Source organism: Mytilus galloprovincialis, chromosome 10, assembly GCF_965363235.1.
Source record: "Mytilus galloprovincialis chromosome 10, xbMytGall1.hap1.1, whole genome shotgun sequence".
NCBI lineage: Eukaryota > Metazoa > Mollusca > Bivalvia > Mytilida > Mytilidae > Mytilus > Mytilus galloprovincialis.
The window spans coordinates 89,799,237-89,806,946 of NC_134847.1; the positions used below are offsets into that span (position 1 = coordinate 89,799,237).

At 30.0% G+C, this 7,710-nt stretch overlaps 1 long non-coding RNA gene across 1 annotated transcript; it reads right to left on the bottom strand.

Annotated features, from left to right (window-relative positions):
- Window positions 1–3,822: 3,822 nt before the first annotated feature.
- Window positions 3,823–6,683, bottom strand: LOC143049452 (uncharacterized). Its single transcript, XR_012970249.1, has 3 exons — window positions 5,993–6,683; window positions 4,616–4,763; window positions 3,823–3,906 (listed from the first exon to the last, which is right to left on the bottom strand). It is a non-coding gene; the product is annotated as an uncharacterized LOC143049452 (long non-coding RNA).
- Between the last annotated feature and the right edge of the window lie 1,027 nt (window positions 6,684–7,710).

Here is a 7,710-nt window from a genome sequence, read left to right on the forward strand (position 1 = left end):
ATTTGTAGGATCCTTTACTAAAGATAATGCAGCTGATCTGTAACTTTATCATCTTCATGTCTTATATATCATGTACTGTATTACGATGCTAGATTACAAATGACGAGGAAACGTAACACACGGCTACCGAGGCTTTATCAGTATGATATATATTGATGGCGTTTGGTGTGAAAACTGCCTTCGATCTGTAAATTTGCATTCGCAATTTATATATATAATAGATTTTTATGTCATGTGCTGCTATTTATAGGCACTTGTATATATATTTATTACATACATAAAAATAACCCTCAAACAGATCAGGTATAATGATTTAAAAGTTATATTAATAATTGTTAAGCTTTTATTCACTCTGAGTTTTTACAGAATTGACCTTTCATGTTAGTGCACAAATATTAACCAACGAAAAATCTTTGGAAAATGATATATCAAGCAGAATGATTTTCTTTCTTTAACTGAATTGCATCTACCTTTCGAAGGATCTTTTCCTGCATCGTCTGTTGTCTTGATACGATCTGAAAAAAAATGAAGCAGGTTGCACTACTTTACTATTTATGATGTTTATTAAATATAATAATATTCCTTTTTAACTGACCATAATGTTATGCGAAAATAAAACACAAACTTTTTGAATTACTTATATTATATATAAAACGAAAATGTATTAATAACAAACTATTATAAGTTCTTTCAAAGACCTTTTATTTGTCCTTTTCTTAAAAAAACAATGTGTCATCAATTTGCACTACTGAATTACAAAAATAAGATATCTGACTAAAACAGCTGTTTTCTATGTTCTACATTGCCATACATAACTTGATGACCCTTAGCTAGGTATAAAACCGGTATAACTTCACTATCGTCTACATACGAAAATTTCTGTACCAAAACAGGAATATGACAGTTGTTTTTCCATTTGCTTAGAGACTTTCCGTTTAAAATTATCCTAAGAGTTCTGTTCTTTTGTTATTTTACTTTTCACGTTGTTAATAACCAACACAATACATTTTTAAAAGAAGGAACAATTTTAGAGACAGTACAAAATATGAATAATAATCAGACATATCAATGGGAAATATGGTCAACGGTTTAGATAGATCCAGTACACAGATTGGCTTAAGGATTTTGTACCCTTCAATGCTAAACATATGGGAATTTTTATAAAAAATCAACAGCCTTTATCCTTGTACTCTCATATTTGGCGAATAGATGACTGATTTATATATAGGATTATTGCATGCAGTGCTATCATTGATTTCCAAGTTCATAATTGTAGTTATTGCTTATAACAAATGAATATATTGACCAAATCAAGTACACCTTTTAGGGTGTGGTCGACTTTAGTGACTCAGCACGAGGTATTTCGGAATTTACAGGTTGGTTAGAACTTTTTGTAAACAATAAATATAAGCACATCATAGAAAAGCAAGTGGGTATTAATTGTTTCAAATTTAATAACAAAAATCTCTGAAATAAAGGCGGTTGATTTTCTGTAAAAATCTTGGTTTATTTGCCACAAAGTACTCTTTTTCTATTAATTGCAATGAAACCGTAGATAGTTATGCTTTGCATCAAGTTTCCCCTCGGTATATGTACAAAATGGCCTATCTCTATTATTCATAGTATCTGCAGTTTTGATACAATTAAAATTAGAAATTGTTTTTCAAAAATGGCTACAGAAGGGGTCATAAGCCTTAACGTTGATTTCAAAATATTATCACAGGACAAAGTATCACGGACTTCGAAATATAATCCAAAACCAGCATTGGTGTAATGGAAACAAACTGAGTCTTTTAGGCATGATTTTTTTATTAGTTGTTAATAGCTTTGAACTAGCTGTCAGATAACTGCGAATACTCGATGATCTGTTCATTGTGTCTTTTTGTTACGGGATGTATAAGTACCCGGCCACGTCCACTTGTATTTTTTGTTTATCTGATGAGTTTAGCCTTTTTCAACTAATTTTTATAGTTCGTTCTTATGTTGTACTGTTATACCACTGCCCCAGGTTAGGGGGAGGGTTGGGATCCCGCTAACATATTTAATCCCGCCACATTATTTATGTATGTGCCTGTCCCAAGTTAGGAGCCTGTAATTCAATGGTTGTCGTTTGTTTATGAGTTACATATTTGTTTTTCGTTCATTTTTTTTAAATAAATAAGGCCGTTAGTTTTCTCCTTTGAATTGTTTTACATTGTCTTATCGGGGCCTTATATAGCTGACTATATGCGGTATGGGCTTTGCTCATTGTTGAAGGCCGTACGGTGACCTATAATTCTTAATGTTTGTGTCATTTTGGCCTTTTGTGGATGGTGGATAGTTGTCTCATTGGCAATCATACCACATCTTCTTTTTATATGAGAAATGTCTTTTTAATGTGTTGATTTTTGGTACTGACGTTGCTGGTCATCCAAAATAAGCTGTTTTAGTTTCAAAATATTTTATTTGCTAAACGCAAAAAGGACCAGACACAAATAAAATTACTTAAAAGTCTTTTCCTCATTACTATAGATATATATATATATATAACAATACAAATTAAACGTGATAATGCAGTGTATAATATAAATGATATAAACATTACTTAACTATACTGAAAAGGGAAAAGGAATGGGGAATATAATAGAGATTAGGATGAAAACGATAAATAATATTATCAAAGATACCAAGATGTGCGTTTTAGCTATGTTGATACTATGCTACACGTTGTTTTGATCTCGTTATAAAATTGAAGAATCGTTAAACAATTTGCACATTTTGATCAAAGGCAAGAGTTTTTTTCCAAAAATATTTTGAGGTAAGCCTTCGTTGTGTTAAAATAACGTGTTATAGTGTTTTTTTATTTGTTTTTGTAAATTCTTAACTTTAACTGTTTATTTTATGTAATATCATTTGGTAAATCGATAATGATATATCCCGATAGTTTGTTATTAGTATTTTTCCTTTTTGCTCATGTGTTTTGTCTATATGCCATTTTCTTTTCTTTGTTGACATAGTCGTTTGTTTTTATAGTGATAAAAGTTGTATCACAATGTTGACTGCTGTATTCCTATTTTATTTTACATTTCTGTTTGTTATGTTCACACATTATTGTCAATGTTTTATGCGATTGTCTTACAAGAGAGTGGTTCAGCTAGATATAAAACAAAGATTAATTCGCAATTTTTTACACAAGGAAATAAAATTGAGAATGGAAATAGGGAATGTGTCAAAGAGACAACAACCCGACCAAATAAAAAAAAAAAACAACAGCAGAAGGTCACCAACAGGTCTTCAATGTAGCGAGAAATTCCAACAACCGGAGGCGTCCTTCAGCTGGCCCCTAAACAAATATATACTAGTTCAGTGATAATGAACGCCATACTAACTTCCAAATAGTACACAAGAAACTAAAATTAAGATAATACAAGACTGAACCAAGTCAAATATGTGACAACTGTGTTCGGCTCATTTTTAGGTTTTGAACTTTTGATTTTGCCTTTTTTAAGAGAATTATGGTTTTAAAGTTTCCTTGAAGTTCGATATTTTTGTTAATTCACCTTTTTATAAGCTTCATCGTTGTTTTAAAGTATGAGACAACAAAAGTCATGCTTTCTAATTTCTTCAAAATTTGGTTAACAATGCAAAACAATCACAAAAGAAATCTAACAGTCCTATGACAGTTGTTATTCATTTGATTGATGTGTTTAAGCTTTAACTTTGATATTTATGTGCGAAATTTCCATTTTGAATTTTCCTCGGAGTTCGGTATTTTTGTTACTGTACGTTTTGTTATCATAATAGATGGTACAATCTTAAAGATAAAATAAAAACAATACATACGCTCTTGAATTTTCGTTGTAAAAGTTTTGGACGCCAATTGTATGTCAAAAGTCATCTGATCTCTCGTATGTGACAGGACGTTTCCTATAATTAGTACACTTGCAATTTTAAAACTCTCATAATTACAAAATGTTATATACATAAAGAGTTGTGCTGAATGAACTAATATGTATTACTATTTTGTATTGTCATTTTACTATCTCCATTGGACCTGATATTTTATGATACATTTGTATATTTGTCACGATCATAATTGATCTATATTGTCAAAATAGTTTTTTTGATGTTCCTGATTTAATAATCATTCATTAGGAACTGTACCAAAAAGGAAAGTTATTTTTTTGCCTTTTCAAACAAAACATACATCTTTTGGGTCCGTTTTTTAACGAGAAAAACTTGTGTTATTTGTTTTAATGTCTTTAGATTGATATGCAGTCAAATGGTTCATACAAGCGTCAGCTGTGATAAGTAGTATTAAAAAATGACACGATACAAATAGTTATTTTTGTATTATATATATGATTTTCTTTGATATTTTGCCCAAAACAATCCAAGTCCCGGGTGTACAAGAGCATACAATCACGTTTATTAGCAACTGATACGAAATCTTTTAGATTTTAGTATTATCAAATATTTGAATATCACGCAATCAACAAACTTATTTGAACATTTGGTTCTATATTATAATTTCTATATTAGTCCATTAATACTTTATATTTTGCACGTAAAGGGCCTTTCAACATCGAACTGAAATCAAAGTTAAATCAAACAATAACATGTTAACAATAAATACCTTTAATGATTTCAACATCTTTATGGATGGCAAATAGTAAGCTTTGAGATTCATTTTTATCCAAATTCCGTTGCTCTTCATATTGTTCTAACTGTCTATTCATACGATCTGCCACTTTCGTTTGGTGTTGAATAACTACATCCATATTCTATTATTGAGATAACAAGTTGATTTAAAGATTTTTATGATAATTTCATATACTCAAATGCTTTGAATTGTCAATTCCTGTCACTTGTTTCTATTATAAAAAAAAAAACAATATGTAATGTACGAGTAAAGCAATAAAGAACAACTTGACCAGATAGAAGGCTCATACATATCGCGAGGTAGAACGAATGACTATTGAACAGCGGTTATCTGTTGCTGCCTTTAGTTATTTTGGAAATTTAAACATTACTACGCATAATTAGAGTTGCAACTACAATGTAATTGTTAAAACCGACATATGTTCAGGTATAATTAGTTATCAAAAGTACCAGGATTATAATTAAAACGCCAGACGCGTATTTGATAAGTTTTCAAATTTACCTTTTATAAATTCTTCAATAATTGTGACCTGTTATCTTTTTCCTGCATGAGATTTGTTCGATTCATCCAATTTAGATATAATGATACTCAAACGTTCTATGAGTATGATATTGTTATTTAAATGAAATAATGCTAGTTGATATCATGGGATTTCAAATTCTAACACGTTATGAAACCTCTAATAGCAAAGTAGTGTTCAATTGCAAATATACAACCGAGGTGAGGTAAAAGCTTAGTATGCTTTATAAACCCATGTCTAGTTTTTAAGACTGAATATTGCTTTTCAGATGTCTTTCGGTTATTTGTAAATTTGAATTGCTGTCACTTTGACATATACACTATACAAGGTCTGAAAACACTTTATTGTAAACCAGTCAAAATGTGAAATGACAAAACACAGTATACTGCAACAGAAACATCGTTGATGAAAACCGACCTATTACTATTATCTCTTTATTACATTTAAATGAGTAATCAGAAGTCACATGATGGAAAAGAATGTGCATGCGATCTAGAGAAATTGGGATCATGGAAGGCATTTTCTAGAAAAAAATTGTTTTAAAAAAATACCAAAAAAAAAAAAAAGAGAATCACACAATTGTTACAGCATAAATGGTACCAGTTTGATTGGAACATGCGTATTTCTATTTATATTTCTTGAGAGATGTTACAGGCAAAATTTTTCGTAACTTTAATATTTGATTTAAACATTGAAAAGATGATAAAAAAAACCCAAAATAATCAATACAAACAGAAAAGCACTAAATAATAATTGGAAAAAGAATAATAACATATAATTTGTCCGACGGGTCTCATTTAGAGGGAACAGATTTATAATCAATAACTTACATTATATATTTCCGCTTTCACTGCTTCTATCAATGGCGTAATAGTGTCCCTGCTGTAATCCGCACATTTGAAGGTGTCAACCAGTAACTCAATGCTTTCTTTATAAGCTGGTAATGCATGAACCTCTCCGGCTAAATTAACAACAGAACATTCTAAATTTCCCCACCAGGTTTGAAGCTCACCATTTGTAAGATCATTAAAATCATGAACATGGCATAACGTGTTTCTTAATTTCCTTATTGTGTTTAGCCATAGCATATTGTTATCGGATAATCTAACACAATTATTGATTAGGGCGATCAGCAAAGATAAATCATAAGTCTTCGGATTAGTGTCTTTCTTTGCTGTAATGCAGCACAGACATTGCTGAAAAATCCGACCGCCAGATCCCTTCGTGAAATGACCAGGTTTTGAATTTCCAACATCATACAATTTTCTAAACTGATCATTTCTGAGACAAAATGTAGTGCATCGTGGTTGCAGTGAAGGCAAATTGGTACATTGACAGCACTGATAATCCCCAACAAGATGAAATAATTCATGTTTGTGATGTTCAAGGAAAGTAATGATGTCGTTGTTATAACTGCTACCTAGAACACTGCTTACAAAATATGTTCTTACAACTGGGAGGGAAATCTTATGGGAAAACATAAATAGTCTGAGGAACTGTTTTTCAATATCGACGTTTGCTGCCATTGATCTGAAATAAAGTAGAAATAATATTGATGTTTTTACTCGCTTATATGCATTTTAACATATTGACAAATCATTCAAACATTATCGGTACCAAATGTACAACAATGCGTTCTTTGACATTGAAGGCTTACTTATTTTTTTTAATTACAAGTTTAACATGTAGAATCATACAGTGTTTTTGGTGTTTTAGTTTTCGAGTGAAAAAATCAGACGCTTTATTTTAATGTTTTAGAAAATCATACCTACTTGACTTTAAATTATCATACTTATCTAAGTGAAAGAACCAATACTATATTTATAATAATTTAGCTGTTGATTTTTCAAAAAAAAAACCGATATAAATTAATGACATACTCAGTGGCTTTATATTTCAAATCATTACTTATTCTTTGTAATAACGCTTTTTAATTTCCATGAAATTAAAGCTTGCACCTAGAATTATCCAGAAACAATGTAGATGAGATAAAATGTATATTCAATTATCATATTTTTTTTTAAAATTTGTATTGTGTGGCTATCAAACATATTTCTATATTTTCAGAATATACTGATCATTTTGGTTTTACTATTTAGTATTACAGTAGCGGTTCTCAATTTATGTTTAATTTTGTTAGTAATTTTATTTATCAGTCAACAAATAACAAACGAGCAATTGTTGTTTCAGATATAAAGAAATTATTTCTTTTAAAATGCTTCATCTCAAGACATATATCAGGCATTAATCTGGAATCCCATAATCATCCTGTCTAGCCTTTCATGTAATACTAACATAAGAACAAGATTAGTTTACTTTCATAAATTATGAATAACGCAAGTATATATGGTTTTCTTTCACTTATGACCTTTAAATCTATCTTATTAAATATCAAATATAATACGAGTACGTGATTAATTTCTTAACATTTTCACTTTGCCTTTTTTTAAATAGATTAAATTTTATTTAAAAAAGTAGTGAATTTTTACTTCAATGTGCGCACAACTTTCATTGCAATGTATTCTTATTGAGACTTAATCAATAAAAG